The sequence below is a fragment of the Oncorhynchus masou genome, chromosome 5 (assembly GCF_036934945.1).
Source record: "Oncorhynchus masou masou isolate Uvic2021 chromosome 5, UVic_Omas_1.1, whole genome shotgun sequence".
NCBI lineage: Eukaryota > Metazoa > Chordata > Actinopteri > Salmoniformes > Salmonidae > Oncorhynchus > Oncorhynchus masou.
In genome coordinates this window covers 11,503,051-11,526,134 of record NC_088216.1, presented here as the reverse complement: position 1 = coordinate 11,526,134, position 23,084 = coordinate 11,503,051, and the positions used below count along the sequence as shown (strand labels likewise).

The 23,084-nt window shown below is 45.1% G+C and overlaps 1 protein-coding gene and 1 pseudogene across 1 annotated transcript in view; one reads left to right on the top strand and one right to left on the bottom strand.

The window, feature by feature from the left end:
* Positions 1-23,084, bottom strand: part of LOC135532981 (cdc42-interacting protein 4 homolog) — a 117,750-nt gene that overhangs the window by 7,132 nt on the left and 87,534 nt on the right. The window lies entirely within an intron of this gene.
* Positions 4,090-23,084, top strand: part of LOC135532973 (breast cancer anti-estrogen resistance protein 3 homolog) — a 49,868-nt pseudogene continuing 30,873 nt past the window's right edge.

Sequence of the window (23,084 nt, the reverse complement as noted above, 5' to 3'; positions counted from 1 at the left end):
GTCAGAACTCTACTTATCCTAACTAGTACTTCATGTATTAACTCATCTGAACTCTACTTATCCTAACTAGTACTTCATGTACTGATTAACTCATCTGAACTCTACTTATCCTAACTAGTAGTTAATGTACTGATTAACTCATCAGAACTCTACTTATCCTAACTAGTAGTTAATGTACTGATTAACTCATCAGAACTCTACTTATCCTAACTAGTAGTTAATGTACTGATTAACTCATCTGAACTCTACTATTTCCTAACTAGTAGTTAATGTACTAATGATTAACTCATCAGAACTCGACTTATCCTAACTAGTAGTTCATGTACTTATTAACTCATCTGAAACTCTACTTATCCTAACTAGTAGTTAATGTACTGATTAACTCATCTGAACTCTACTTATCCTAACTAGTAGTTCATGTACTGATTACCTCATCTGAAACTCTACTTATCCTAACTAGTAGTTAATGTGTTAACTAATTAACTCATCAGAACTCTACTTATCCTAACTAGTAGTTAATGTGTTAACTAATTAACTAATCAGAACACTACTTATCCTAACTAGTAGTTAATGTGTTAACTAATTAACTCATCAGAACTCTACTTATCCTAACTAGTAGTTAATGTGTTAACTAATTAACTCATCAGAACACTACTTATCCTAACTAGTAGTTCATGTGTTAACTAATTAACTCATCAGAACTCTACTTATCCAATCTAGTAGTTCATGTGTTAACTAATTAACTCATCAGAACTCTACTTATCCAATCTAGTAGTTCATGTGTTAACTAATTAACTCATCAGAACTCTACTTATCCTAACTAGTAGTTAATGTGTTAACTAATTAACTCATCAGAACACTACTTATCCTAACTAGTAGTTCATGTGTTAACTAATTAACTCATCAGAACACTACTTATCCTAACTAGTAGTTCATGTGTTAACTAATTAACTCATCAGAACACTACTTATCCTAACTAGTAGTTCATGTGTTAACTAATTAACTCATCAGAACTCTACTTATCCAATCTAGTAGTTCATGTGTTAACTAATTAACTCATCAGAACACTACTTATCCTAACTAGTACTTCATGTACTAATTAACTCATCAGAACTCTACTTATCCTAACTAGTAGTTAATGTGTTAACTAATTAACTCATCAGAACACTACTTATCCTAACTAGTAGTTCATGTGTTAACTAATTAACTCATCAGAACTCTACTTATCCAATCTAGTAGTTCATGTGTTAACTAATTAACTCATCAGAACTCTACTTATCCTAACTAGTAGTTAATGTGTTAACTAATTAACTCATCAGAACACTACTTATCCTAACTAGTAGTTCATGTGTTAACTAATTAACTCATCAGAACACTACTTATCCTAACTAGTAGTTCGTGTTAACTAATTAACTCATCAGAACACTACTTATCCTAACTAGTAGTTCATGTGTTAACTAATTAACTCATCAGAACACTACTTATCCTAACTAGTAGTTCATGTGTTAAATGATGAAATAATCTGAAACTGTACTTATAATAACTAGTAGTTAATGTGTTAACTGATCATCATCAGAAACTCTCGACTCTGAAAGTGACTGAGTTAGTTTTGCAACAAGTGACAACCGAAGGCACTAAATAGTATTTCCTTGATTCCTCATGTCCTCCCTTCCTGTCTCCTTCTCAAAGCACATTGGTGCAGAAGCTCTGAGGTTCCTCCCCTTGGATCTCCTCCTCCAATGGGTTTTGAGAAGAGGCCAAGGAGAGAGGATGCGAGGAATCAAGGAAATACCATTGACAATACAGACACAGCTTAATAGGGAACTGGTGCCCTCTAGTGCCACTAGCAGATACTGCTGGGCAATGACAACAAGGCAAAACGCACGACACACACAGAGCTATGTAATTTGCCAAACAAACTGTTGATCATTCTGCCCCCCCCCCTCCCTCCCTTCTCTTTTTCACTCTCATCGCTCCCTCTTTCCCTCACATTTCTTTTTCACACCCTGTTTCAAACCTCCCTCCCTCCCTTCTCGTTTTCACTCTCCCTCCCTCCCTCCCTCCCCATTTTCACTCTGTCTCCCCCCTCCCTCCCTTCTCGTTTTCACCCTCCCTCCCTCCCTCCCCTCTCATTTTCACTCTGTCTCCTCTCTCCCTCCCTCCCTCCCTCCCTCCCTCCCTTCTCGTTTTCACTCTGTCCCCTCCCTCCCTCTCTTCTCATTTTTACTCCTCCCTCACTCCCTCCCCCCTCCCTCCCTTCTCATTTTCACTCCTCCCTCCCTCCCTCGCTTCTCCTTTCACTCCTCCCTCCCTCCCTCCCTCCCTTCTCTTTTACACTCTGTCCCCTCCCTCACTCCCTTCTCTTTTTCACTCTGTCCCCTCCCTCCCTTCTCATTTTCACTCTGTCCCCCTCCCTCCCTCCTCATTTTCACTCTGTCTCCTCCCTCCCTTCTCATTTTCACTCTGTCCCCTCCCTCCCTCCCTCCCTCACTCACTCACTCACTCACTCACTCTTCATTTTCACTCTGTCCCCTCCCTCCCTCCCTTCTCGTTTTCCTCCCTGTCTCCTTCCCTCCCTCCCTCTCATTTTCCTTTTCACTCTCACTCCCTCCCTCACTCCCTCCCTCCCTTCTCATTTTCACTCTCCCTCCCTCCTCATTTTCACTCTCCCTCCCTCCCTCCTCAATTTCACTCTGTCCCCTCCCTCCCTCCATCCCTCCTCAATTTCACTCTGTCCCCTCCCTCCCTCCATCCCTCCTCAATTTCACTCTGTCCCCTCCCTCCCTCCATCCCTCCTCAATTTCACTCTGTCCCCTCTCTCCCTCCCTCCTCATTTTCACTCTCCCTCCCTCCCTCCTCAATTTCACTCTGTCCCCTCCCTCCCTCCATCCCTCCTCAATTTCCTCTGTCCCCTCCCTCCCTCCATCCCTCCTCAATTTCACTCTGTCCCCTCCCTCCCTCCATCCCTCCTAAATTTCACTCTGTCCCCTCCCTCCCTCCATCCCTCCTCAATTTCACTCTGTCCCCTCCTCCCTCCATCCCTCCTCAATTTCACTCTGTCCCCCTCCCTCCCCTCTCATTTTCACTCTGTCCCCTCCCTCCCTCCATCCCTCCTCAATTTCACTCTGTCCCCTCCCTCCCTCCATCCCTCCTCATTTTCACTCTGTCTCCCTCCCTCCCCTTCTCATTTTCACTCTGTCCCCTCCTCCCTCCCATCCCTCCTCTTTTCACTCTGTCCCCTCCCCTCCCTCCATCCCTCCTCATTTTCACTCTGTCCCTCCCTCCCTCCTCCCCCTCCATCCCTTCTCATTTTCACTCTGTCCCCTCCTCCCTCCCTTCTCATTTTCCTCTGTCCCCTCCCTCCCTCACTCACTCACTCACTGTCCCTCACTCACTCCCCTCTCCACTCACTCACTCACTCACTCCTCCCTCCTCCCTCCTCATTTTCACTCTGTCCCTCCCTCCCTCCCTCCCTCCCTTTCCCTCCCTCCCCTCCCTCCCCCTCCCTCCCTCCCTCCCATTTTCCCTCCCTCCCTCCCTCCCTCCCTCCCTCCCTCCCTACTTTTACCTCCCTACCTACCTCCCTTCTCATTTTCACTCTGTCCCCTCCCTCCCTCCCTCCCTCCCCCTCCCTCCCTCCCTCCCTCCTCCCTCCCTCCCTCCCTCCCTCCCTCCCTCCCTCCCTCCCTCCCTCCCTCCCTCCCTCCCTCCCTCCCTCCCTACCTACCTACCTCCTTCTCATTTTCACTCTGTCCCCTCAATCACTCCCCTCCCTCCTCATTTTCACTCTCCCTCCCTCCCTCCTCAATTTCACTCTGTCCCCTCCCTCACTCCCTCCCTCCTCATTTTCACTCTGTCCCCTCCCTCACTCCCTCCCTCCTCATTTTCACTCTGTCCCCTCCCTACCTCCCTTCTCATTTTCACTCTGTCTCCCTCCCTCCCTCCCTTCTCATTTTCACTCTGTCTCTTCCTTCAGAATGTTAGAATCCTGTCCCAACTCGTTTGCTCCGCCCCCTGCATCGAGATACAGATTCCTAAGTGGGGACTGGCTGATTTATGGGGGGCCCCCGGGGCCTGATTGGCTGAAGAAGCAGCACTACTGGTTTGAGGGATAGCGGGCTACTGATTCACAGACCAGGAGAGAGTGAGAGAGAGTGAGAGAGAGAGAAAAGTAAAGATTATCATAAAGAGTCAGAAGCAGCTCATCTCAGGTAGGTGCAACATGTCTGCACGGCCAAAACACTGGAACTGTGTGTGTCTAACTGGTTGTGTAATTATGTGTGTGACTGTGTGTGTGTGTATCTGTGTGTGTAACTGTGTGTGTGACTGTGTGTGTGACTGTGTGTGTGTGTAACTGTGTGTGTGTGTTTTGTGTGTGTGTGTGTGTGTGTGTGTAACTGTGTGTGTAACTGTGTGTGTATCTGTGTGTCTGTCACTGTGTATGTAACTGTGTGTATTTAACTGTGTGTGTGACTATGTGTGTGTGACTGTGTGAAGTGTAACTGTGTGTGTGACTGTGTGTCTGTCACTGTGTATGTAACTGTGTGTATTTAACTGTGTGTGTGTGTGTAACTATGTGTGAAATATGGTCTGTCTGTCTCTATCTGTCTCTCAGACATGAATAATCGCTCCATAGCCTGGTGGCTGAAACAGATAGGACTGCCCCAGTACACCAAGTCACTGGAGAGAGAATACTACGGTCTAGAGGTACCTGTCTGTCTGTCTGGAGAGAGAATACTACGGTCTAGAGGTACCTGTCAGTCTGTCTGGAGAGAGAATACTACGGTCTAGAGGTACCTGTCTGTCTGTCTGGAGAGAGAATACTACGGTCTAGAGGTACCTGTCTGTCTGTCTGGAGAGAGAATACTACGGTCTAGAGGTACCTGTCTGTCTGTCTGGAGAGAGAATACTACGGTCTAGAGGTACCTGTCTGTCTGTCTGGAGAGAGAATACTATGGTCTAGAGATACCTGTCTGTCTGTCTGTCTGCAGAGAGAATAATACGGTCTAGAGGTACCTGTCTGTCTGTCTGGAGAGAGAACACTACGGTCTAGAGGTACCTGTCTGTCTGTCTGGAGAGAGAATACTACGGTCTAGAGGTACCTGTCTGTCTGTCTGGAGAGAGAATACTATGGTCTAGAGGTACCTGTCTGTCTGTCTGGAGAGAGAATACTATGGCCTAGAGGTACCTGTCTGTCTGACTGTCTGTCTGGAGAGAGAATAATACGGTCTAGAGGTACCTGTCTGTCTGTCTGGAGAGAGAATACTACGGTCTAGAGGTACCTGTCTGTCTGTCTGGAGAGAGAATACTATGGTCTAGAGGTACCTGTCTGTCTGTCTGGAGAGAGAATACTACGGTCTAGAGGTACCTGTCAGTCTGTCTGGAGAGAGAATACTATGGTCTAGAGGTACCTGTCTGTCTGTCTGGAGAGAGAACACTACGGTCTAGAGGTACCTGTCTGTCTGTCTGGAGAGAGAATACTACGGTCTAGAGGTACCTATCTGTCTGTCTGGAGAGAGAATACTACGGTCTAGAGGTACCTGTCTGTCTGTCTGGAGAGAGAATACTACGGTCTAGAGGTACCTGACTGTCTGTCTGGAGAGAGAATACTACGGTCTAGAGGTACCTGTCTGTCTGTCTGGAGAGAGAATACTACGGTCTAGAGGTACCTGACTGTCTGTCTGGAGAGAGAATACTACGGTCTAGAGGTACCTGTCTGTCTGTCTGGAGAGAGAATACTACGGTCTAGAGGTACCTGTCTGTCTGTCTGGAGAGAGAATACTACGGTCTAGAGGTACCTGTCTGTCTGTCTGGAGAGAGAATACTACGGTCTAGAGGTACCTGACTGTCTGTCTGGAGAGAGAATACTACGGTCTAGAGGTACCTGTCTGTCTGTCTGGAGAGAGAATACTACGGTCTAGAGGTACCTGTCTGTCTGTCTGGAGAGAGAATACTACGGTCTAGAGGTACCTGTCTGTCTGTCTGGAGAGAGAATACTACGGTCTAGAGGTACCTGTCTGTCTGTCTGGAGAGAGAATACTACGGTCTAGAGGTACCTGTCTGTCTGTCTGGAGAGAGAATACTACGGTCTACAGGTACCTGTCTGTCTGTCTGGAGAGAGAATACTACGGTCTAGAGGTACCTGTCTGTCTGTCTGGGAGAGAATACTACGGTCTAGAGGTACCTGTCTGTCTGTCTGGAGAGAGAATACTACGGTCTAGAGGTACCTGTCTGTCTGTCTGGAGAGAGAATACTATGGTCTAGAGATACCTGTCTGTCTGTCTGTCTGCAGAGAGAATAATACGGTCTAGAGGTACCTGTCTGTCTGTCTGGAGAGAGAACACTACGGTCTAGAGGTACCTGTCTGTCTGTCTGGAGAGAGAATACTACGGTCTAGAGGTACCTGTCTGTCTGTCTGGAGAGAGAATACTATGGTCTAGAGGTACCTGTCTGTCTGTCTGAGAGAGAATACTATGGCCTAGAGGTACCTGTCTGTCTGACTGTCTGTCTGGAGAGAGAATAATACGGTCTAGAGGTACCTGTCTGTCTGTCTGGAGAGAGAATACTACGTTCTAGAGGTACCTGTCTGTCTGTCTGGAGAGAGAATACTATGGTCTAGAGGTACCTGTCTGTCTGTCTGGAGAGAGAATACTACGGTCTAGAGGTACCTGTCAGTCTGTCTGGAGAGAGAATACTATGGTCTAGAGGTACCTGTCTGTCTGTCTGGAGAGAGAACACTACGGTCTAGAGGTACCTGTCTGTCTGTCTGGAGAGAGAATACTACGGTCTAGAGGTACCTGTCTGTCTGTCTGGAGAGAGAATACTACGGTCTAGAGGTACCTGTCTGTCTGTCTGGAGAGAGAATACTACGGTCCAGAGGTACCTGACTGTCTGTCTGGAGAGAGAATACTACGGTCTAGAGGTACCTGTCTGTCTGTCTGGAGAGAGAATACTACGGTCTAGAGGTACCTGTCTGTCTGTCTGGAGAGAGAATACTACGGTCTAGAGGTACCTGACTGTCTGTCTGGAGAGAGAATACTACGGTCTAGAGGTACCTGTCTGTCTGTCTGGAGAGAGAATACTACGGTCTAGAGGTACCTGTCTGTCTGTCTGGAGAGAGAATACTACGGTCTAGAGGTACCTGTCTGTCTGTCTGGAGAGAGAATACTACGGTCTAGAGGTACCTGTCTGTCTGTCTGGAGAGAGAATACTATGGTCTAGAGGTACCTGACTGTCTGTCTGGAGAGAGAATACTACGGTCTAGAGGTACCTGACTGTCTGAATGTCTGACTGACTATTAGACTCTGTCTGTCTTTTACTGCCTGTTTCTTTCTGTATTTACTAAACTGATAGTTTCACCCTTCATTTCTCTCCATCTCTCTCACCCCAACCTGTCTCTCTATCTCACTCTCTCTCCATCTCCATATCTCTCCCGCTCCCCTCCTCCTCTCTCATGTCAACCTGTCTCTCTCTCTCCCCTCCCCCACTCTCTCACCCCAACCTCTCTCTCTCTTTCTCTCTCTCCATCTCCCTCTCTCCCTCCCCCACTCTCTCAACCCAACCTCTCCCTCTGTTACTCTCTCCCTCTCCCCTCCCCCACTCTCTCACCCCAACATCTCTCTCTCTTTTTCATCTCCATCTCCATCTCTCTCTCTCGCCCTCCCTCCATCTCTCTCTCTCCCCCTCCATCTCTCTCTCTCCCCATCTCTCCCCATCTCTCTATATCTCTCTCTCTCCCCGTCTCTCTCTCTCCCCATCTCTCTATCTCTCTCTCCCCCATCTCTCTCTCCCTCTTTCCCTCCCTCCATCTCTCTCCCTATATCTCTCTCAACCCAACCTCTCTCTCTCAACCCAACCTCTCTCTCTCAACCCAACCTCTTTCTCTCACCCCAACCTCTCTCTCTCACCCCAACCTCTCTCACCCCAACCTCTCTCTCTCACCCCAACCTCTCTCTCTCCCCCATCTCTCTCTCTCTCCATCTCCTTCTCTCACCCCAACCTGTCTCTCTCTCTCCCCCATCTCTCTCTCGCCCTCTCCCCTCCACAACCTGTCTCTCTCTCCATCTCCCTCTCTCCCTCTCCCACTCTCTCACCCCAACCTCTCTCTCTCCCTCCATCTCTCCCTCTCTCTCTCCCTCCATCTCTCTCTCTCTCCCCCTATATCTCTCTCCCCATCTCTCTCTCTCTCCCTCCATCTCTCCCTCTCTCCCCCTATATCTCTCTCTCTCCCCATCTCTCCCTCTCTCTCTCCCTCCATCTCTCTCTCTCCCCCATCTCTCTCTCTCCCCATCTTTCTATATATCTCTCTCCCCATCTCTCTCTCCCTCCATCTCTCTCTCCATCCATATCTCTCTCCCTCCATTTCTCCCTCCATCTCTCACCCTCTCTCTCCCTCCATCTCTCTCTCTCTCCCTCCATCTCTCTCTCCCTCTCACTCTCTCTCCCTCCATATCTCACTCCCTCCATTTCTCCCTCCATCTCTCCCCCCTCTCTCTCCCTCCATCTCTCTCCCTCTCCCTCCATCTCCCTTCCTCCATCTTTCTCTCTCCATCTATCTCCCCCTCTATTTCTCCCCCTCCATCTCTCCCTCCATCTCTCCCTCTATCTTTCCCTCTCTCTCTCTCTCCCTCCATCTCTCTCCCTCCATCTCTCTCCCTCCATCTCTCCCTCTCCCTCCATCTCCTCCCTCCATCTCTCTCCCTCCATCTCTCTCTCTCTCCCTCCATCTCTCTCCCTCTATCTCCCCCACTATTTCTCTCCCTCTATCTCTCCCTCCATCTCTCCCTCTCTCTCTCTCTCCCTCCATCTCTCTCCCTCCATCTCTCTCCCTCCATCTCTATCCCTCTCTCTCTCCCTCCATCTCTCTCCCTCCATCTCTCTCCCTCCATCTCTCCCTCTGCAGGGTTTGCTGTATGTATGTGATGTAGATCTGAAGGAGGCAGGAGTAGATGATCCCAGCCACAGAGACACTATACTGTCTCAGCTGCTGCGACACAGACAGACACTAGACCCGCACTCTGGTAACACACACACACACATGTACACACACACACACACACACACACACACACACACACACACACACACACACACACACACACACACACACACACACACGAACCCACACACACACTCGTCTAACCTATGCCCTGTGTTGTCCTGTCTCAGGTATGGTGGAGGAGCTGAGGGTGAGCAGGAAGTATTCTCTGGGCTCGTCTCTGGACCTGGTGAGAATATAGAATATAGAACACAGTATATAGAATATAGAACACAGAATATAGAACACAGAATATAGAACACAGAACACAGAATATAGAACACAGAATATAGAATATAGAACACAGAATATAGAACACAGAATATAGAATATAGAACACAGAATATAGAACACAGAATATAGAACACAGAACACAGAATATAGAACACAGAATATAGAATATAGAACAGAGAATATAGAACACAGAATATAGAATATAGAACACAGAATATAGAATATAGAACACAGAATATAGAACACAGAATATAGAACACAGAACACAGAATATAGAACACAGAACACAGAATATAGAACACAGAATATAGAACACAGAATATAGAACACAGAATATAGAACACAGAACACAGAATATAGAATATAGAACACAGAATATAGAACACAGAATATAGAATATAGAACACAGAATATAGAACACAGAATATAGAACACAGAATATAGAACACAGAATATAGAACACAGAATATAGAACACAGAATAAAGAACACAGAATATAGAACACAGAATATAGAATATAGAACACAGAATATAGAATACAGAATATAGAACACAGTATATAGAATATAGAACACAGAACACAGAATATAGAATATAGAACACAGAATATAGAACACAGAATATAGAATATAGAACACAGAATATAGAATATAGAACACTGTATATAGAACACAGAATATAGAACACATAATATAGAACACAGAATATAGAATATAGAACACAGAATATAGAATATAGAATACAGAATATAGAATATAGAACACAGAATATAGAACACAGAATATAGAATATAGAACACAGAATATAGAACACAGAATATAGAATATAGAACACAGAATATAGAACACAGAACACAGAATATAGAACACAGAACACAGAATATAGAACACAGAATATAGAATATAGAACACAGAATATAGAATATAGAACACAGAATATAGAATATAGAACACAGAATATAGAACACAGAATATATATTATAGAACACAGAATATAGAATATAGAACACAGAACACAGAATATAGAATATAGAACACAGAATATAGAACACAGAATATAGAATATAGAACACAGAATATAGAACACAGAATATAGAACACATAACATAGAACACAGAATATAGAACACAGAATATAGAATATAGAACACAGAATATAGAACACAGAAAATAGAATATAGAACACAGAATATAGAATACAGAATATAGAAAACATAATATAGAATAGAGAACACAGAATATAGAATATAGACCACAGAATATAGAACACAGAATATAGAACACATAATATAGAATATAGAACACATAATATAGAATATAGAACACAGAATATAGAACACAGAATATAGAATGTAAAACATAAAACTGAATATAGAATATAGTACACAGAATATAGAATATAGAACACAGATTATAGAATATAGAACACAGAATTTAGAATATAAAACATAGAATGTAGAATATAGAACATAACAGATAATATAGAATATAAGAACATAAAACAGAATATAGAATATAGAACACAGAACACAGAATATAGAATTCAGAACACAGAATACAGAATATAGAACATATAATATGGAACACAGAATATAGAACACATAATATAGAATATAGAACACAGAATATATTATATAGAACATAAAACAGAATATAGAATATAGAACACAGAATATAGAATATAGAACACAGAATATAGAACACAGAATATAGAAAACAGAATATAGAACACAGAATAAAGAACACAGAATATAGAACACAGAATATAGAATATAGAACACAGAATATAGAATACAGAATATAGAACACAGTATATAGAATATAGAACACAGAACACAGAATATAGAATATAGAACACAGAATATAGAACACAGAATATAGAACACAGAATATAGAATATAGAACACTGTATATAGAACACAGAATATAGAACACATAATATAGAACACAGAATATAGAATATAGAACACAGAATATAGAATATAGAATACAGAATATAGAACATAGAATATAGAACACAGAATATAGAATATAAAAAACATAATATAGAATAGAGAACACAGAATATAGAATATAGAACACAGAACACAGAATATAGAATATAGAACACAGAATATAGAATATAGAACACAGAATATAGAACACATAATATAGAACACAGAATATAGAATATAGAACACAGAATATAGAATATAGAACACAGAATATAGAACACAGAAAATAGAATATAGAACACAGAATATAGAATACAGAATATAGAAAACATAATATAGAATAGAGAACACAGAATATAGAATATAGACCACAGAATATAGAACATAGAATATAGAACACATAATATAGAATATAGAACACATAATATAGAATATAGAACACAGAATATAGAACACAGAATATAGAATGTAAAACATAAAACTGAATATAGAATATAGTACACAGAATATAGAATATAGAACACAGATTATAGAATATAGAACACAGAATTTAGAATATAAAACATAGAATGTAGAATATAGAACATAACAGATAATATAGAATATAAGAACATAAAACAGAATATAGAATATAGAACACAGAATATAGAATTCAGAACACAGAATACAGAATATAGAACATATAATATGGAACACAGAATATAGAACACATAATATAGAATATAGAACACAGAATATATTATATAGAACATAAAACAGAATATAGAATATAGAACACAGAATATAGAATATAGAACACAGAATATAGAATATAGAACATAAAACAGAATATAGAATATAGAACACAGAATATAGAACACAGAATATAGAATATAGAACATAAAACAGAATATAGAACACAGAATATAGAATATAGAACATAAAACAGAATATAGAATATAGAACACAGAATATAGAACACAGAATATAGAATATAGAACACAGAATATAGAACACAGAATATAGAACACAGAATATAGAACACAGAACACAGAATATAGAACACAGAATATAGAACACAGAATGTAGAACACAGAATATAGAATATAGAACACAGAATATAGAATACAGAATATAGAACACAGTATATAGAATATAGAACACAGAACACAGAATATAGAATATAGAACACAGAATATAGAACACAGAATATAGAATATAGAACACAGAATATAGAATATAGAACACTGTATATAGAACACAGAATATAGAACACATAATATAGAACACAGAATATAGAATATAGAACACAGAATATAGAATACAGAATATAGAATATAGAACATAGAATATAGAACACAGAATATAGAATATAAAAAACATAATATAGAATAGAGAACACAGAATATAGAATATAGAACACAGAATATAGAACACAGAATATAGAACACAGAATATAGAATATAGAACACAGAATATAGAATATAGAACACAGAATATAGAATATAGAACACAGAACACAGAATATAGAATATAGAACACAGAATATAGAACACAGAATATAGAACACAGAACACAGAATATAGAATATAGAACACAGAATATAGAACACAGAATATAGAATATAGAACACAGAATATAGAACACAGAATATAGAACACAGAATATAGAACACATAATATAGAACACAGAATATAGAATATAGAACACAGAATATAGAATATAGAACACAGAATATAGAACACAGAACATAGAATATAGAACACAGAATATAGAATACAGAATATAGAAAACATAATATAGAATAGAGAACACAGAATATAGAATATAGAACACAGAATATAGAATACAGAATATAGAACACAGTATATAGAATATAGAACACAGAACACAGAATATAGAATATAGAACACAGAATATAGAACACAGAATATAGAATATAGAACACAGAATATAGAATATAGAACACTGTATATAGAACACAGAATATAGAACACATAATATAGAACACAGAATATAGAATATAGGACACAGAATATAGAATACAGAATATAGAATATAGAACATAGAATATAGAACACAGAATATAGAATATAAAAAACATAATATAGAATAGAGAACACAGAATATAGAATATAGAACACAGAATATAGAACACAGAATATAGAACACAGAATATAGAATATAGAACACAGAATATAGAATATAGAACACAGAATATAGAATATAGAACACAGAATATAGAACACAGAATATAGAATATAGAACACAGAATATAGAATATAGAACACAGAACACAGAATATAGAATATAGAACACAGAATATAGAACACAGAATATAGAATATAGAACACAGAATATAGAACACAGAATATAGAACACAGAATATAGAACACAGAATATAGAACACATAATATAGAACACAGAATATAGAATATAGAACACAGAATATAGAATATAGAACACAGAATATAGAACACAGAACATAGAATATAGAACACAGAATATAGAATACAGAATATAGAAAACATAATATAGAATAGAGAACACAGAATATAGAATATAGACCACAGAATATAGAACACAGAATATAGAACACATAATATAGAATATAGAACACATAATATAGAATATAGAACACAGAATATAGAACACAGAATATAGAATGTAAAACATAAAACTGAATATAGAATATAGTACACGGAATATAGAATATAGAACACAGATTATATAATATAGAACACAGAATTTAGAATATAAAACATAGAATGTAGAATATAGAACATAACAGATAATATAGAATATAAGAACATAAAACAGAATATAGAATATAGAACACAGAATATAGAACACAGAATATAGAATATAGAACACAGAATACAGAATATAGAACATATAATATGGAACACAGAATATAGAACACATAATATAGAATATAGAACACAGAATATATTATATAGAACATAAAACAGAATATAGAATATAGAACACAGAATATAGAATATAGAACACAGAATATAGAACACAGAATATAGAATATAGAACATAAAACAGAATATAGAATATAGAACACAGAATATAGAACACAGAATATAGAATATAGAACATAAAACAGAATATAGAACACAGAATATAGAATATAGAATATAGAACATAAAACAGAATATAGAATATAGAACACAGAATATAGAATACAGAATATAGAATATAGAACATAGAATGTAGAACACAGAATATAGAATATAGAACTTAGAACGTAGAACATAAAACAGAATATAGAACACCCAACCCAGACTGGTTCTATCCTTCTCCCCCAAGTGTGCATTTGTTCACTCTCCTCGCCAATTCAATGCAATGAGGGGGAGTGAACAAGTGCACACTTCAGGGAGAAGGGGGCAAAACAGAATTGGGCTAACGAGATGAGGAAGAATGAATCCACTTCCTCAACCAGAAGAATCTCTAGAAGATGAATAGAACTCTTCCCAGCCAATAGAAGTGACCAGAAGCCCTGGATCAGGTTGCTCATATTGTCTGCTTGCTCTCCGATGGCTCTCCATTCATTTGTTCTGTTCTGGCTCTAAAGGTGAAACCCAGGAAGGATCTGTTCCGTCAGAGTGTTCTGCCCCGCCTTCGACGTAAGGTCACAATCTCCGCCTCCTGTTCACAGCTCCACCCACTGGAGGAGGGGCTCAGCCCAGGACTCGCCCCCGAGCAGACAAGGAAACGCAGGTACAAAACTAGGAATATACACTTTCATATCAAAAGACTGGGAGGGTGTGTGTGTGAGGGGTTGGAGGGTGTGTGTGTGAGTGAGGGGGTTGGAGGGTGTGTGTGTGAGGAGGTTGGAGGGTGTGTGTGTGGGGGGTTGGAGGGTGTGTGTGTGAGGAGGTTGGAGGGTGTGCGTGTGAGGGGGTTGGAGGGTGTGTGTGTGAGGGGGTTGGAGGGTGTGTGTGTGAGGAGGTTCGAGGGTGTGCGTGTGAGGGGGTTGGAGGGTGTGTGTGTGAGGGGGTTGGAGGGTGTGTGTGTGAGGAGGTTCGAGGGGGTGTGTGTGTGAGGAGGTTGGAGGGTGTGTGTGTGAGGAGGTTGGAGGGTGTGCATGTGAGGGGGTTGGAGGGTGTGTGTGTGAGGAGGTTGGAGGGTGTGTGTGTGAGGAGGTTGGAGGGTGTGTGTGAGGAGGTTGGAGGGTGTGTGTGTGAGGAGGTTGGAGGGTGTGTGTGTGTGTGGGGGTTGGAGGGTGTGTTTGTGACAGTTGGAGGGTGTGTCTGAGGGTTGGTGTGTGTGTGTGTGACGGTTGGAGGGTGTGTGTGTGAGGAGGTTGGAGGGTGTGTGTGTGAGGGGGTTGGAGGGTGTGTGTGTGAGGGGGTTGGAGGGTGTGTGTGTGTGTGTTGGAGGGTGTGTGAGAGGGTTGGAGGGTGTGTGTGTGAGAGGGGGTTGGAGGTGTGTGTGTGAGGAGGTTGGAGGGTGTGTGTGTGAGGAGGTTGGAGCGTGTGTGTGTGTGAGGGGGTTGGAGGGTGTGTGTGTGAGTGAGGGGGTTGGAGGGTGTGTGTGTGAGTGAGGGGGGTTGGAGGGTGTGTGTGTGAGGAGGTTGGAGGGTGTGCATGTGAGGGGGTTGGAGGGTGTGTGTGTGAGGAGGTTGGAGGGTGTGTGTGTGAGGAGGTTGGAGGGGTGTGTGTGAGGAGGTTGGAGGGTGTGTGTGTGTGAGGGGGTTGGAGGGTGTGTGTGTGACGGTTGGAGGGTGTGTCTGAGGGTTGGAGAGTGTGTGTGTGACGGTTGGAGGGTGTGTGTGTGAGGAGGTTGGAGGGTGTGTGTGAGGGGGTTGGAGGGTGTGTGTGTGAGGGGGTTGGAGGGTGTGTGTGTGTGGGGGTTGGAGGGGTGTGTGTGACGGTTGGAGGGTGTGTCTGAGGGTTGGAGAGTGTGTGTGTGACGGTTGGAGTGTGTGTGTGACGGTTGGAGGGTGTGTGTGACGGTTGGAGGGTGTTTGTGTGAGGGGGTTGGAGGGTGTGTGTGTGTGAGTATTGGAGGGTGTGTGTGTGTGTGTTGGAGGGTGTGTGAGAGGGTTGGAGGGTGTGTGTGAGAGGGGGGTTGGAGGGGTGTGTGAGAGGGTGTTGGAGGGTTGGAGGGTGTGTGTGACTGTTGGAGGGTGTGTGTGAGAGGGTTGGAGGGTCTGTGTGTGAGTGTTGGAGGGTGTGTGTGAGAGGGTTGGAGGATGTGTGTGAGAGGTTTGAATGGTGTGTGTGTTTGGGGGTTGGAGGGTGTGTGTGAGAGGGTTGAAGGGTGTGTGAGAGGGTTGGAGGATGTGTGTGAGCGGGTTGAAGGGTGTGTGTGTGAGGGGGTTGGAGGGTGTGTGTGTGAGAGGGCTGGAGGGTGTGTTTGTGAGAGGGTTGGAGGTTGTGTGTTTGAGGGGGTTGGAGGGTTGGATGGTGTGTGTGAGAGAGTTGGAGGGTGTGTGTGTGTGTGTGTGTGAGAGGGTTGAAGGGTGTGTGTGTGAGGGGGTTTGAGGGTTGGAGGGTGTGTGTGAGAGAGTTGGAGGGTGTTGTGAGAGGGTTGGAGGGTATGTGAGTGTTGGAAGATGTTTGTGAGAGGGTTGGAGGGTGTGTGTGTGAGGGGGTTGGAGGTTTGGAGGGTTGGACGGTGTGTGTGTGTGAGAGGGATGGGGGGGTTGGAAGATGTGTGTGTGAGGGGGTTGGAGGGTTGGGGGGTTGGAGGGTGTGTGTGTGAGGGGGTTGGAGGGTGTGTGTGTGAGGGGGTTGGAGGGTGTGTGTGAGGGGGTTGGAGGGTTGGGGGGTTGGAGGGTGTGTGTGTGAGGGGTTGGAGGGTGTGTGTGTGAGGGGGTTGGAGGGTGTGTGTGTGAGGGGGTTGGAGGGTGTGTGTGTGAGGGGGTTGGAGGGTGTGTGTGTGAGGGGGTTGGAGGTGTGTGTGTGAGGGGGTTGGAGGGTGTGTGTGTGAGGGGGTTGGAGGGTTGGGGGTTGGAGGGGTGTGTGTGAGGGGGTTGGAGGGTGTGTGTGTGAGGGGGTTGGAGGGTGTGTGTGTGAGGGGGTTGGAGGGTGTGTGTGTGAGGGGGGGTTGGAGGGTGTGTGTGTGAGGGGGTTGGAGGGTGTGTGTGTGAGGGGGTTGGAGGGTGTGTGTGTGAGGGGGTTGGAGGGTGTGTGTGTGTGGGGGTTGGAGGGTGTGTGTGTGAGGGGGTTGGAGGGTGTGTGTGTGAGGGGGTTGGAGGGGTGTGTGTGTGAGGGGGTTGGAGGGTTGGGGGGTTGGAGGGTGTGTGTGAGGGGGTTGGAGGGTGTGTGTGTGAGGGGGGTTGGAGGATGTGTGTGTGTGAGGGGGTTGGAGGGTTGGGGGGTTGGAGGGTGTGTGTGTGAGGGGGTTGGAGGGTGTGTGTGTGAGGGGGTTGGAGGGTGTGTGTGTGAGGGGGTTGGAGGGTGTGTGTGTGAGGGGGTTGGAGGGTGTGTGTGTGAGGGGGTTGGAGGGTGTGTGTGTGATGGTTGAGGTTGTGTTGTTTATCGTCATAAACGCAGCCCTTTAAACAGGATTGTGTCAACAGAACAGTGATTAATGGAGCAGGTCTGTCTCCATCTGTCTGTCTGTCTTCTCATAGCAGGGACTGTGTCCATCTGTCTGTCTGTCTTCTCATAGCAGGGACTGTGTCCGTCTGTCTGTCTGTCTTCTCATAGCAGGGACTGTGTCCGTCTGTCTGTCTTCTCATAGCAGGGACTGTGTCCATCCGTCTGTCTACTCATAGCAGGGACTGTGTCCATCCGTCTGTCTTCTCATAGCAGGGACTGTGTCCATCTGTCTGTCTTCTCATAGCAGGGACTGTGTCCATCCGTCTGTCTTCTCATAGCAGGGACTGTGTCCATCCGTCTGTCTTCTCATAGCAGGGACTGTGTCCATCTGTCTGTCTTCTCATAGCAGGGACTGTGTCCATCCGTCTGTCTTCTCATAGCAGGGACTGTGTCCATCTGTCTGTCTTCTCATAGCAGGGACTGTGTCTGTCCGTCTGTCTGTCTACTCATAGCAGGGACTGTGTCCATCTGTCTGTCTTCTCATAGCAGGGACTGTGTCCATCTGTCTGTCTACTCATAGCAGGGACTGTGTCCATCTGTCTGTCTTCTCATAGCAGGGACTGTGTCCATCTGTCTGTCTTCTCATAGCAGGGACTGTGTCTGTCCGTCTGTCTACTCATAGCAGGGACTGTGTCCATCTGTCTGTCTTCTCATAGCAGGGACTGTGTCCATCTGTCTGTCTTCTCATAGCAGGGACTGTGTCTGTCCGTCTGTCTACTCATAGCAGGGACTGTGTCCATCTGTCTGTCTTCTCATAGCAGGGACTGTGTCCATCTGTCTGTCTACTCATAGCAGGGACTGTGTCCATCTGTCTGTCTACTCATAGCAGGGACTGTGTCCATCTGTCTGTCTGTCTTCTCATAGCAGGGACTGTGTCCATCTGTCTGTCTTCTCATAGCAGGGACTGTGTCCATCTGTCTGTCTACTCATAGCAGGGACTGTGTCCATCTGTCTGTCTTCTCATAGCAGGGACTGTGTCCATCTGTCTGTCTTCTCATAGCAGGGACTGTGTCTGTCCGTCTGTCTACTCATAGCAGGGACTGTGTCCATCTGTCTGTCTACTCATAGCAGGGACTGTGTCCATCTGTCTGTCTACTCATAGCAGGGACTGTGTCCATCTGTCTGTCTACTCATAGCAGGGACTGTGTCCATCTGTCTGTCTACTCATAGCAGGGACTGTGTCCATCTGTCTGTCTACTCATAGCAGGGACTGTGTCCATCTGTCTGTCTACTCATAGCAGGGACTGTGTCTGTCTGTCTGTCTGTCTACTCATAGCAGGGACTGTGTCCGTCTGTCTGTCTACTCATAGCAGGGACTGTGTCCATCTGTCTGTCTTCTCATAGCAGGGACTGTGTCCATCTGTCTGTCTACTCATAGCAGGGACTGTGTCTGTCTGTCTGTCTGTCTACTCATAGCAGGGACTGTGTCCGTCTGTCTGTCTTCTCATAGCAGGGACTGTGTCCATCTGTCTGTCTACTCATAGCAGGGACTGTGTCTGTCTGTCTGTCTGTCTACTCATAGCAGGGACTGTGTCCGTCTGTCTGTCTTCTCATAGCAGGGACTGTGTCCGTCTGTCTGTCTTCTCATAGCAGGGACTGTGTCCGTCTGTCTGTTTTCTCATAGCAGGGACTGTGTCTGTCTGTCTGTCTGTCTACTCATAGCAGGGACTGTGTCCGTCTGTCTGTCTTCTCATAGCAGGGACTGTGTCTGTCTGTCTGTCTGTCTACTCATAGCAGGGACTGTGTCCGTCTGTCTGTCTTCTCATAGCAGGGACTGTGTCTGTCTGTCTGTCTGTCTACTCATAGCAGGGACTGTGTCCGTCCGTCTGTCTACTCATAGCAGGGACTGTGTCCGTCCGTCTGTCTACTCATAGCAGGGACTGTGTCCATCCGTCTGTCTTCTCATAGCAGGGACTGTGTCCATCTGTCTGTCTTCTCATAGCAGGGACTGTGTCCATCCGTCTGTCTTCTCATAGCAGGGACTGTGTCCATCCGTCTGTCTTCTCATAGCAGGGACTGTGTCCATCTGTCTGTCTTCTCATAGCAGGGACTGTGTCCATCCGTCTGTCTTCTCATAGCAGGGACTGTGTCCATCTGTCTGTCTTCTCATAGCAGGGACTGTGTCTGTCCGTCTGTCTGTCTACTCATAGCAGGGACTGTGTCCATCTGTCTGTCTTCTCATAGCAGGGACTGTGTCCATCTGTCTGTCTACTCATAGCAGGGACTGTGTCCATCTGTCTGTCTTCTCATAGCAGGGACTGTGTCCATCTGTCTGTCTTCTCATAGCAGGGACTGTGTCTGTCCGTCTGTCTACTCATAGCAGGGACTGTGTCCATCTGTCTGTCTTCTCATAGCAGGGACTGTGTCCATCTGTCTGTCTTCTCATAGCAGGGACTGTGTCTGTCCGTCTGTCTACTCATAGCAGGGACTGTGTCCATCTGTCTGTCTACTCATAGCAGGGACTGTGTCCATCTGTCTGTCTACTCATAGCAGGGACTGTGTCCATCTGTCTGTCTACTCATAGCAGGGACTGTGTCCATCTGTCTGTCTACTCATAGCAGGGACTGTGTCCATCTGTCTGTCTGTCTTCTCATAGCAGGGACTGTGTCCATCTGTCTGTCTTCTCATAGCAGGGACTGTGTCCATCTGTCTGTCTACTCATAGCAGGGACTGTGTCCATCTGTCTGTCTTCTCATAGCAGGGACTGTGTCCATCTGTCTGTCTTCTCATAGCAGGGACTGTGTCTGTCCGTCTGTCTACTCATAGCAGGGACTGTGTCCATCTGTCTGTCTACTCATAGCAGGGACTGTGTCCATCTGTCTGTCTACTCATAGCAGGGACTGTGTCCATCTGTCTGTCTACTCATAGCAGGGACTGTGTCCATCTGTCTGTCTACTCATAGCAGGGACTGTGTCCATCTGTCTGTCTACTCATAGCAGGGACTGTGTCCATCTGTCTGTCTACTCATAGCAGGGACTGTGTCTGTCTGTCTGTCTGTCTACTCATAGCAGGGACTGTGTCCGTCTGTCTGTCTACTCATAGCAGGGACTGTGTCCGTCTGTCTGTCTTCTCATAGCAGGGACTGTGTCCATCTGTCTGTCTGTCTTCTCATAGCAGGGACTGTGTCCGTCTGTCTGTCTTCTCATAGCAGGGACTGTGTCCATCCGTCTGTCTGTCTTCTCATAGCAGGGACTGTGTCCATCCGTCTGTCTGTCTTCTCATAGCAGGGACTGTGTCCATCCGTCTGTCTGTCTACTCATAGCAGGGACTGTGTCCGTCTGTCTGTCTTCTCATAGCAGGGACTGTGTCCATCCGTCTGTCTGTCTTCTCATAGCAGGGACTGTGTCCGTCCGTCTGTCTTCTCATAGCAGGGACTGTGTCCATCCGTCTGTCTGTCTTCTCATAGCAGGGACTGTGTCCGTCCGTCTGTCTTCTCATAGCAGGGACTGTGTCCATCCGTCTGTCTGTCTACTCATAGCAGGGACTGTGTCCGTCTGTCTGTCTTCTCATAGCAGGGACTGTGTCCATCCGTCTTTCTGTCTTCTCATAGCAGGGACTGTGTCCATCCGTCTGTCTGTCTACTCATAGCAGGGACTGTGTCCATCTGTCTGTCTGTCTTCTCATAGCAGGGACTGTGTCCATCCGTCTGTCTGTCTTCTCATAGCAGGGACTGTGTCCGTCTGTCTGTCTTCTCATAGCAGGGACTGTGTCCATCCGTCTGTCTGTCTACTCATAGCAGGGACTGTGTCTGTCTGTCTGTCTGTCTACTCATAGCAGGGACTGTGTCCATCCGTCTGTCTGTCTTCTCATAGCAGGGACTGTGTCCGTCTGTCTGTCTGTCTTCTCATAGCAGGGACTGTGTCCATCCGTCTGTCTGTCCTCTCATAGCAGGGACTGTGTCCATCCGTCTGTCTGTCTACTCATAGCAGGGACTGTGTCCATCCGTCTGTCTTCTCATAGCAGGGACTGTGTCCATCTGTCTGTCTTCTCATAGCAGGGACTGTGTCCATCTGTCTGTCTGTCTTCTCATAGCAGGGACTGTGTCCATCCGTCTGTCTGTCTTCTCATAGCAGGGACTGTGTCCATCCGTCTGTCTTCTCATAGCAGGGACTATGTCCATCTGTCTGTCTGTCTTCTCATAGCAGGGACTGTGTCCATCCGTCTGTCTGTCTTCTCATAGCAGGGACTGTGTCCGTCTGTCTGTCTTCTCATAGCAGGGACTGTGTCCATCCGTCTGTCTGTCTTCTCATAGCAGGGACTGTGTCCATCCGTCTGTCTGTCTTCTCATAGCAGGGACTGTGTCCATCCGTCTGTCTGTCTTCTCATAGCAGGGACTGTGTCTGTCTGTCTGTCTACTCATAGCAGGGACTGTGTCTGTCTGTCTGTCTGTCTACTCATAGCAGGGACTGTGTCCATCCGTCTGTCTGTCTTCTCATAGCAGGGACTGTGTCCGTCTGTCTGTCTGTCTTCTCATAGCAGGGACTGTGTCCATCCGTCTGTCTGTCTTCTCATAGCAGGGACTGTGTCCATCCGTCTGTCTGTCCTCTCATAGCAGGGACTGTGTCCATCCGTCTGTCTTCTCATAGCAGGGACTGTGTCCATCTGTCTGTCTTCTCATAGCAGGGACTGTGTCCATCTGTCTGTCTGTCTTCTCATAGCAGGGACTGTGTCCATCCGTCTGTCTGTCTTCTCATAGCAGGGACTGTGTCCATCCGTCTGTCTTCTCATAGCAGGGACTGTGTCCATCTGTCTGTCTGTCTTCTCATAGCAGGGACTGTGTCCATCCGTCTGTCTGTCTTCTCATAGCAGGGACTGTGTCCGTCTGTCTGTCTTCTCATAGCAGGGACTGTGTCCATCCGTCTGTCTGTCTTCTCATAGCAGGGACTGTGTCCATCCGTCTGTCTGACTTCTCATAGCAGGGACTGTGTCCATCCGTCTGTCTGTCTTCTCATAGCAGGGACTGTGTCCATCCGTCTGTCTGTCTTCTCATAGCAGGGACTGTGTCTGTCTGTCTGTCTACTCATAGCAGGGACTGTGTCCATCCGTCTGTCTGTCTTCTCATAGCAGGGACTGTGTCCATCCGCCTGTCTGTCTTCTCATAGCAGGGACTGTGTCCATCTGTGTGTCTGTCTTCTCATAGCAGGGACTGTGTCCATCCGTCTGTCTGTCCTCTCATAGCAGGGACTGTGTCCATCCGTCTGTCTGTCTACTCATAGCAGGGACTGTGTCCATCCGTCTGTCTTCTCATAGCAGGGACTGTGTCCATCTGTCTGTCTTCTCATAGCAGGGACTGTGTCCATCTGTCTGTCTGTCTTCTCATAGCAGGGACTGTGTCCATCCGT